General features: G+C 45.4%; 1 long non-coding RNA gene across 1 annotated transcript; it reads right to left on the bottom strand.

The window, feature by feature from the left end:
- Positions 1 to 3,544: 3,544 nt before the first annotated feature.
- Positions 3,545 to 10,070, bottom strand: LOC140104242 (uncharacterized). The gene is made up of 2 exons (XR_011850280.1): positions 9,372 to 10,070; positions 3,545 to 4,694 (listed from the first exon to the last, which is right to left on the bottom strand). It is a non-coding gene; the product is annotated as an uncharacterized lncRNA (long non-coding RNA).
- Positions 10,071 to 11,264: the final 1,194 nt, after the last annotated feature.

The raw sequence follows: 11,264 nt of genomic DNA, 5'->3' as shown, positions 1-11,264 counted from the left end.
ATAACAATGCCTAAGGAATTTAAAAACCGTATGTTATTTGATCCAGAAGAAACAAAGGTCTGGGATAGTGTTCCTAAAGTTGACATTCCTATAGCCAAAGTAGTTAAAAAAACCGATCTACCCTTTGAAGATTCCACCCAACTAAAAGATGCCATGGACCGTAAATCAGATTGTTTGCTCAAAAAAGCTTGGGAAGCTTCCATGGCAATCCTAAAAACAAATATTACCACTACCTCTGTATCACGTACTCTGTTTTTTTGGCTAGGACAGCTGGAGGATCATCTTAGAGAAGGCACGTCCAGAGAAGAAATGCTAGACTCCATTCCGCTATTAAGATCAGCAGCAGCCTTTCTGGCAGATGCCTCAGCCGAAACCATCCGGTTTTCAGCAAGAGAAGCTGCATTATCTAATGCGACCAGAAGAGCCCTTTGGTTAAGGCAATGGTCTGGAGATGTGCGTTCAAAAGCCAAACTGTGTAGCCTGCCTTTTTCGGGTGATTTTTTATTTGGACCAGAATTGGATGAAATCCTAGCTAAAGCAGCGGATAAAAAGAAAGGGTTTCCGGAGGCCAAACAACAACCCAAGAAGCAATTTTTTCGGAGCTTTCGCCCCACTAAAGAACAGCCAAGATTCAGGAGCAAGCAGACCTGGAAACAGGGGTACTGGAATACAGCCAAAGGAGGAAAGAACAAATCCTTTCTTTTTGGTGCCTCAAGTAAACAAGAGAAGAAACAATGACGCCAGAGTGGGGGGAAGATTGAAAAATTTTCTCCCCCATTGGAAAAATATAACATCCAACAGGTGGGTACTCTCTATAATAGAAGATGGCTATTTTATAGATTTTGTGTCACCTCCTCCTCACCGGTTTATCCTATCCAGGCAACCATCGAACAGACTAACATGTCACCTTTGGAAGGAAGTTTCTGACCTGCTAAAATTGAATGTCATCTGTCCAGTCCGTCCAGAAGAAAGAGGTACGGGTCATTACTCACCTTTGTTTTTGATAAAAAAGCCAAATGGGACTTTCAGATTAATTACAAACTTGAAATATTTGAACAAATGGGTAACCTATGTCAAATTCAAAATGGAATCAATCAAATCCACTACGCCCTTGATACCTTACAAAGCTTGTTTATGTACCTTGGATCTCAAGGATGCCTATTATCATGTACCTATCCATACGAAATCACAAAAATACTTAAGATTTGCCGTATTATCTACCTCTGGGGAAGAATTTCATTTTCAATTGACTGCATTACCCTTTGGTCTCTCCTCAGCCCCCCGGGTTTTCACCAAGGTCATGGCAGAAGCAGTAAAATATCTCCGAACGGAAGAAATCGGTGTGATTCCATACTTAGACGGCTTCCTAATAATAGGAGACTCAGTAAGTCATTTAGAAAGCCAAAAGGATACAACAATAGAAGTTTTACAATCTCTGGGATGGATCATAAATTTAGACAAATCAGACTTAATTCCGAGTCACATAAAAGAATTTTTAGGAGTGTCTTTAAATTCTCTAACCCAGACCTCATATCTTCCACAGGAAAAGAGGGAAAATCTTCTTGGGAAAATCAAGAAATTCGAGAAGAGGAAGTCTGTCTCAGTAAGGACAGCTATGAGTCTTCTGGGGACCATGACATCATGCATCCAGAGTGTGGCCTGGTGCCAAAATCACTCAAGAACACTACAGTCATGGATTCTTACAAAATGGTACAGAAATCATCATCATCTTCATTTACCATTGATAATCCCCTCAAAAGTGAAGGAATCACTAAGATGGTGGAAGAATCCCGGGAATCTACGGAAAGGCGTAAATTGGGTCCAATGGCCGTTAACCCAGATCCAAACAGACGCCAGCAGCTCCGGATGGGGGGCTCTCCTTCCAGGCAAATATATCCAGGGTTGCTGGACCCGGGAAACGGCACATACTTCTTCGAACGAGAGAGAGCTAAGAGCGGTCCTGAACACTCTAAAATCCTGTACCAGCGAGCTGAAAGGTTACCATGTGAAAATTATGTCGGACAACACTACCACGGTTGCCTATCGAAGAAGACAAGGAGGTACCAGATCAAAAAGGCTACTGAAAATATCACAACAAATATTTTCCTGGGCAGAAGAAAATATCCAGTCGATCTCGGCCATCCATCTGAGGGGTTCAGAAAATATAGTAGCAGATTACCTCAGCCGGTCCCAAATCCTTCCCCACGAATGGAGCCTGAACGAGGAAGTCTTCCAAGAGATTGTTCTAAGATGGGGACTGCCGGACATCGACTTGTTTGCCTCCAGGAAGAATTCCAAAGTGAAAAAGTTCTTCTCCTTGAACCCAAAAGAAGTCCCCTGGGGACTAGATGCTTTTTCACAGACCTGGAACCAGGACCTAGTATATGCTTTCCCTCCGATTCCATTGATAAGCAAGGTGTTGCAAAAACTACTAGTCAGTCCAACCAAGCTCATCTTAGTAGCACCCTTTTGGCCAAAGAAAAATTGGTTCCCAAGTCTACAAAAGTTGGCGATAGACCTTCCGTTTATCCTACCCAGGAGGCCGGACCTTCTACATCAGGGACCAGTCCTTCATCAGAACCCAGGGTTCCTAAACCTAGCAGCCTGGATCCTGAAAGCACCTTCTTAAGATCAAAAGGTTTATCATATAAGGTAATAAAAACCTTAAAGAATAGTAGAAAACCTGTAACCCATGCCATATACTTTAAAATATGGAAAAAGTTTTGTTCCTGGTCAAAAGATATGCCTAACCAGGGTTCCCCAAATATCTGTCAGATTCTTGATTTTCTGCAGGAGGGGTTCGAGAAGGGACTACGACCTAGCACCTTGAGAGTCCAGGTCTCAGCCTTGAGCGCCTACTTCGACACAGCGCTGGCAGAACACAGGTGGGTAAAGAGGTTCTTTCAAGCCTGCTCACACTTACGTCCTACTGTCAAAGATTCATCCCCTCAGTGGGATCTATCTCTAGTTCTAGATGCTTTAACTATGGGGCCCTTCGAGCCAATCGACCCTAGCCATATGCGTTTTTTGACACAAAAAACTGCCTTTTTAATCGCCATTACATCTGCTAGAAGACTGGGCGAGTTACAGGCCTTGTCCATCTGTGAACCCTATTTATCTGTGTCAGAAGATAGGATCACGCTCAGACTTGACAGAAATTTTTTACCAAAAATTGTCTCAAATTTCCATAGGAACCAGGAAATAATCTTACCCACGTTTTGCCATCATCCAAAAAATCCTGTGGAAGAGAAGTGGCATCTACTGGATGTAAGACGTACTGTTCTTAAATATCTCGAAGCATCCAATCCTTGGAGAAAAGATTTACATTTATTTGCTCAATTTGCAGGAAGAAATAAAGGCAAGAAAGCTTCAAAAGCCACTATTGGACGCTGGATTACAGATACCATCAAAGAATGCTATAGAATTAAAGGTGTTTGTTAGGGATTTTTATGCAGGGCCCCAACAGCCCTCTTGACTTTTGTAAGGTGAGTCCTTATTAACCCTTTCATGATTGAACATAAGGACCAAGACATACACGTCAAAGTCTTAGTCAAGATCTTCTCTTTTTAATAATCAAAATGCATAATATATATCAGACAGAAGAGTCATCAAAGGGGTGTGAATAGTATACTGCAAAGCTATTGGACATCAGCATATTCTAGGAAAAAAAGTGAATTAATTGTGCTCAGTTCTCAGAGACCTTGTACACAGATATTGTTTATACTAAGAAGAAGATAAGTGGCTCCAGAATCATATTATTATGCAGCTTCGAGGACAGACTGGCTTCTCATTAAATGTCAAAGGGTATTAGCTGACAGGCCAGCAAACAGGTTACATAAAATGAAGTTTGAATCATGACATTAACTTGACAATGGTCAGGGAACATGGCCGCTGTATCTAAGATGGCGGACAGTAGTCAAGATGGCGTCCGAAACCAGTGCGACCTCCTTAACAATTCCCCCCTTTGAGCTTTGCTGGCCTGTAACTCCATCCTGAGCGACCTCCTCAAGCTCCAGGTACCCACAGGTAGGCTAAGCCCTTACCTGCTGGACTTGTTAACTCTTCACCAGATCCCCTGGAGGCTGGTCACTCAGGGGTTACAGGCCCGCACACTCAAATCACATCACTGAGTTCCCATAGTTCATAGGTTTGTAAACAGGCAGCATCATCCTCCGCTCCGGGCACTTCTCCTGACGGCCATCTGGGACATGGTGGACTTGATGAGGGGGACCACACAGCACGCAATAAGTGACAAGAGCAAAATCACAATCCCCACTATCACCCCCACTTAAAGGAAACCCTTCCAATCCCCCAACCACAAAATGAAGGACAAAGTGTCCACCCCAGAGTTTCTCTTGAGTTCCTGGACAGTCCTTCAATCTTTTCAAGTGCATGGGTAATGGATCCATAGGGGCGATGTCATCTGGGATGTACATGCGACAAGCCACTCCCACCACCTTACAGACTCCTCCCTTCCCAGCAAGGGTCATGTCCAAAGCCATGCGGTTCTGGGAAGCATCTCCGATATAGTTCACAAATCTCTCTAGCTTCACAGACGTGGCACTGGTCAGCAGGACTTGGAAAGGACCATCGTAGCGAGGCTCCAGACTCTCTCTCTCTCTCTCTGGTGTCTCTCTTCACCACCATGTAGTCTCCAGGCTCCAGGTTATGCATCCTGAGGTCTCTGTCTGAATCTGAAAAAGGAATCAGAAACACTTTTGCTGACCTTTTCAAAGGCCTGGCTCAACTGTGCGGCATATTCCACTTGGTTTCCTGCCGTCAGCTATAGGATCTGTGGAAAGTAGAGGCCTAGTCTGGGTGCACAGCCAAAAAGTACTTCAAAGGGGGACAATCCCATCTTTCTGTTGGGGTGTGGTCCTAACTGAATGATGGTCAGCAGGAAAGCACTCGCGCCATGGTTTCCCTGTTACTTCCATGGCCTCCCGGATCTCTAACTTAAGAGTGCCGTTTAGTCTCTCAACCCCACCACTAACTTGGGAAAGGTAAGGGGTATGCAGGGCCTGTTCTACACCCAGGAGGGACGAGGTTTCAGGTCTTTACCTGTCCAGTGAAGTGGGTTCTGCGACCGGACTCTATGGTCTCTGGAAGTCCAAACCTGCAGAAAAATCTCACTCACCAACTTCTTGGCTGCAGCTCTGGCAGTAGCCTTGGTCATGGGAGAAGCTTCTGGCCACCCTGGAAAGAGATCAATGCACACAAGCAAGTACTCCTACGTACCACTTTTTGGTAGCTGGATAAAATCCATCTGCAGTCTCTGGAAGGGATACAGCAGCTTGGGTGTCTCCTTCTGTGGGGTCTTTTCCACCTTACCCGGGTTGTGGCGGGCACAGACTATACAGGCTTTCACTAGTCTAGTGACAGGGGTAGTAATGCCGGGGCAAACCACTGGTGGTTTATGAGCACTAGCATGGCCATTTTGGATGTGTATGTGTCTGTAGGCTACTTGACTTACTGTCGGGTGCAGGGCTCCGGCCAGGCACACCCTCTCTCCTAGCATCCAGGTCCCATCGGCATCTGCGCTCCAGCTTTCCTCCACACTTCCTTCACTTCTGATGACACTCGGGCCACCAGGGACTGGAACACCTGTGGATCAAACTTTTAGCTCAGAACTCACCGCTGAGACTTCAGGACAGTCTCTGGGCTCCATCTGTGCAGCTGCCTTCGCCATCCCGTCAGCCACATACTTGCCCTTGGCTTGTGGAGTTACCAAATTGTGTGTGCTTTTACTTTTATTATCCTCACCTCTTATGGAAGTAAGAGAGCATCCATGAGCTCTTTACCCAGCTTGCCATGCTTAAAGGGGGTCCCTGCAGAGGTGAGGAAATCTCTAGCCTTCCATATGGGTTCATAGTCGTGTTTAGACCCCAGGACTATACCTTGAGTATAGATGTTCGCCCTTTTACCTTCCACCAGCTGTAGCGCTTCCCTGAGTGCCGTCACTTCACCTCCTGCACTGACCTGTGTGGAGGGAGTGGTTCTGCTTGTACTACCTCATGTGCGCCACTGACCACTGTATATCCAGTGTAGAACCGTCTGTCTTCTCCTGCAGACCTGGAGCCATCTATGAGAAAAAACTCAACATCTGGGTTAATCACCCTTCTCTCCCCCCTCTCTGAATCCTGGAAGACTGGCGATAGAATAAAGGATTCAGAGCTGTGCACCTTATCAGTGTATCCTGGGGCATCAGGAGTGCACACTGGAGTCTGAGCTGTCTGGCCTTTGCTCAGATGCTTGGACTGTACTGGGGTGAGGACACTGTGCAAGGTATGTGGGGTTTGCACTGTAACTGAGTGATCTAGGATCAACTCGCTGGCCTTGCTGAGCAGATTGCTGGCTGCAGCTACTGACACATGAGGGGCTCCCCTCACGACTGAGTCTAACCGGGCCTAATAGTGGGCCACTGGGGAGGCCACCACGTTCCTGGGCTAAGACACCTGTGGCGTGGCCTAGATACTCAGTGCAAAATAAAATAAAAGGTCTGGTTCAGTGGCATGTGCCTAGGGCCGGGGCAGACAGGATTTACCAGCTTAAGGCTATGGAATGCATCAATTGCCTCCTGACTAAGGGCAAATGGGGAAGAGGCAATGCAATCAGAAAGGGGCAGCATCGGGCTGGAGGCAGCAGACCTTATCCCAGGCCTGCAGGAGCTGGCCAGTCCTAGAAACATGTGAAGAGGCTTAGGGCCTCAGGGCAGGGGCACATTCTGGACTGCCAGCTTTCTTCCCTCTGTCAGGTGTCTGCCTGTGGCTGAGAAGCAGTGGCCTAGGAAGACCACCTTCTCCTGGCAGTACCGGAGTTTGTCTCTGGAAACTTTGCAACCCTTCTGGAACAGAAAACACATAAGGTCAATAAATGCATCCTGGCAAACAAAAACAGTAGGTCCTCCGCATACTGAAAAGGAGAACATCCAGTAAGGGGCTAGTCTGCCAGACTACTCCCTGTAGGGCCGTGGGGTATTGGCTGGGTGAGTTTTACCCCCTTTGTGGGAATCTACATCAGGTATACTGGAATACTGAACTGGTAAAGGCAAATAGGTACTGGCAATCTTCATGTAGGGGCACAGAGAGGAAAACATTTGCCAAATCAATAACAGTGAATAATATGTCACTCTCAGGGACTGCTGCCAGTTTGGGCTAGGGACCACTGGGCTTCAGTACACTCATTGGCAGCTTGGAGGTCATGGACCATGCTACATGTATCCGGCTGTTCTTTCTGAGTCTTTTCTTGACCGGGAATGGGCTAAAATCATCATCGGACTAGCAGGGGAGAGTTCTACAATGAAAGGCGATAACTCTGTTTGGGGGGGCTGTTCTCGCTGACCCCCTTGTCTTGCCCTGTGGGGGCCGTCTCCGCCACTCACTACAGTAATGTCTCCTCCCCGCAACGCCCACTTGGGTTGGTCGGTTGAGACTTCCGGAGATGTTGTCAGTCTCACTTTGGCGTGGTCTGTGAAACATCCTCTATTCCCTCTGTACGTCAATGTCCCTCCACCACATCTCCAGCCCAGTGTTCTGTGCTACCTATAAAGTTCTGGCCAGACTCCAATGTCTCAATAAAATCCAGGTACACTTAAGATGGTTTTTAATCAAAAAGGAACAAAAGTCAGTCATAGGCTCTGTAATACAGTTGGGGGGCTTGTTCTTGCTTAGTCTGTTCATGGGGTACACAGGAGGACATCACACTGTATCCCTGTTCCACAATCAAATAAATTCCTTCAAGTCTTTTTTTTTAGATTGTCAGGGAGAAGTCTAAACGCAGCGATCTGCCCCCTTCTGTAAACAACTTCAGCTTACTGTAGCGTCAAGGTCAGAACAGAACACAAAGTGATAACACAGCTCAGACAGAGCCCAAGATTTTTGGAGAACTTCAGCGTCAAGGCCATGTACATGTCAGTTCTTCACAAAACAAAACGCAGCTCCAACAGCCCCCACCGTTTTGTTAACCCCTTAAATGCCAGAAAGCAGGTACCGGAGACATTGTAACACTTTTTATAGTAATTTTTCTCTAATTGTCGGGATCAATAAATTTGAATAATACTCAAACAACCTCCATCCCTCACTCCAAGACCCCTAGCAGATGCCCCAAGCATGGTCATCTGTTATCCTACAGAGCCCCACAACAGCTTTTATGGCTGCCAACAGCAATCAACTGGAATGTAACTTAAAATGGCCGCCACTGAAAAATAAACTGACTTAAGATGGCCGCCACTGAAGAATGGTAGGGCGTGTCATCTTCTCTAACCACCAGATACAGGGGTGGAGTCTGGATTACAGGGGCCATTTTTCACTCCAAAGGAAAATATAATAAAATCTCTTTTTCTCAAATTCTTTCCACATCAAAAACTTTGAAATGTCCCTTATTGCCTGTCTCTTTCTTCATTGGGCACTCTGAAGGATTCCTGTCACTCTGTCCTCGTCCGTCCGTCAGTCAGAGGCTCTAAGTGTCTGTTTTCCAAATCTGATCACTTGTACAATCATCAGATCATCTGACACATCCCAAAACCTTCAAACCTACTTTTCACTTCAAACCCAAAACTACCAGCCTTATGTCGGATCATGTCAACTTGCACTTTTCCATCAGTCCTACTTAACTCAACAACCTTCTTTCTACTTACATCATGCCAATCTTCTGTCTACCTACATCTCTTTGTCTGCAATGCACTTGGCTCAATTCCAATTCACAACTCATCATAAATGCCTACTACTGCAACACAACCAAACTTGTCCCCACAGACACAGCGAATGCCAACACCTCGATTTACTGACCCCAAAGAAACTAGATACCAGACATCCACAGAGGACTCTACACCAAGTCAACTCTGACCTGTCACTACTCTTTCACCGACTACACCAAGTCCACTCTCTTACCGACTCTTTACTAAGTCACTACTAGTTCTTACAGTCCCACGAGGCTGTTCAGACTCCCAAAAAAAAGAAAGCTAAACACACACTTGATCAGAGCGGGTCTCCGCTGCACGTGCACAAATTGAGCTCTATACCTCTATGGGTAACCCTATTGGCACCAGTCAAACAGTACTATAGACACTATGATAATCACAACAGAATATCTCCCACTCTCCCACTCTAGCATTGCAGACATCTAAGGGTTACTACTTCCCGTCTCACTGCTTCAGCTAACATCACAGACTGTCTGACCATCCGTCACTGTCCAGTCTCTGTTCAGTCTCTGTCCATCACCTTACAAAGTGGTTCTTTGCCAAAAACTATGAGCTTAGGGTACAGTGAACAACAGTGGCAAATACATAACACAGAGACAGTCTTACCCGGTCCGTCCAACCAGTGAACGAGAAGTGACATATCAAGGTAGACAAGAAAAAAATAATATCTTACCCTGAGAGCGCTCTGGTCAGTTCTGTTCACCGAGCCGGCGGGGACTCTTCACGGAGGCTGTCTCGGTGTTGTTGTTGTTTACTCCTAAACCCACCCAGATGGACGCCAAATATTGTTAGGGATTTTTATGCAGGGCCCCAACAGCCCTCTTGACTTTTGTAAGGTGAGTCCTTATTAACCCTTTCATGATTGAACATAAGGACCAAGACATACACGTCAAAGTCTTAGTCAAGATCTTCTCTTTTTAATAATCAAAATGCATAATATATATCAGACAGAAGAGTCATCAAAGGGGTGTGAATAGTATACTGCAAAGCTATTGGACATCAGCATATTCTAGGAAAAAAAGTGAATTAATTGTGCTCAGTTCTCAGAGACCTTGTACACAGATATTGTTTATACTAAGAAGAAGATAAGTGGCTCCAGAATCATATTATTATGCAGCTTCGAGGACAGACTGGCTTCTCATTAAATGTCAAAGGGTATTAGCTGCCAGGCCAGCAAACAGGTTACATAAAATGAAGTTTGAATCATGACATTAACTTGACAATGGTCAGGGAACATGGCCGCTGTATCTAAGATGGCGGACAGTAGTCAAGATGGCGTCCGAAACCAGTGCGACCTCCTTAACATGTTCCACTACCTCTCTCCGTCAAAGCCCATTCCACTAGGGCCTTGTCTACATCTTGGGCTGAGAGAGGAGGTGCATCCGTTGAAGAAATCTGCAAAGCCGCTACATGGAGTACAAATGTCACATTTGCAAAGCACTATAGGCTAAATGTCTTGGCTTCCAAAGATCTGGCATTTGGCCGAAAAGTGCTTCAGGCTGTAGTCCCTCCCTAAACTGGGCATAAATTTGGTATGTCTCCAGTGGGGCCGTCATGGTGACGAAATGGAAAAAAGGAATTAGTCCTTACCGGTAATTCAATTTCCATAAGTCCACCATGACGGCCCTGATATTTCCCTCCCATATATATAAAAGTATTTTCTTTTTGGATCTTTGCCTATGTATGTGAAATTTAACATACTAAATAAAATTATGTTGCAACCTATACTGGTGTAGTTATTTGATAAACACTGGTGGGAGGTTGAGGGAGGGGCTATTTAATGCTCTCAATTTCCTGTCCCTACAGAGGAAGGGGAAGCAACCTCCAGTGGGGCCGTCATGGTGGACTTATGGAAATTGAATTACCGGTAAGGACTAATTCCTTTTTTCAAACAGATACAGCTATATTTTAGCGCATAGAGATCAGCATTTGGGGTGTTGATAAGGACTTAGATTCTATTGGCCATTATGCTTTTGTACCAGCACATTCTGGGAAAAATGACTAGGCCTTGTTTACAGCCATGCTTATCTACACAATGGCTCCTAGAAGCTTCTTCATAACCAAAATAAATAACAAGAATACAGAGGCCCGAAGGACGCTAAGAAATGCCAAGGATATTGTGAAAAGGCAAACAACAGTTTAAGTGAGAAAAATAGCTGAATTAAAACATTTAACTCTATAGCTTCTAAAAGGGAAGCATACTCCCACCCCCCAAGGTGGCCGCTGTATCTAAGATGGCGGACAGTAGTCAAGATGGCGTCCTAAACCAGTGCGACCTCCTTAACAAAAACAATGGTATGGAAATCGAGCACTCATTTCAACAAATAGTTATATCCTCTATTCTCTAAACCGCTGTGAAAAAAATCCATCTGGAAGTTGATAGAATACCTGAACGGAGTATACTTTGCATTTTTAATTTGACCCCACCCGCAATCCGTAGTAGCAGTCATCTTGACAGACTCACAAACCCTGACACTACTTCCATCCACCAGATAGAGACAAAGCTCTACCAACCCTAACACTACCCTGGAACACCCACTAGATGGAGACAAAGTTCTATCAATCC

Source organism: Engystomops pustulosus, chromosome 10 (genome assembly GCF_040894005.1).
Source record: "Engystomops pustulosus chromosome 10, aEngPut4.maternal, whole genome shotgun sequence".
Classification (NCBI taxonomy): Eukaryota; Metazoa; Chordata; class Amphibia; order Anura; family Leptodactylidae; genus Engystomops; species Engystomops pustulosus.
Note: the sequence above shows the minus strand (reverse complement) of the source record. Positions and strands in the feature narration are given on the sequence as shown.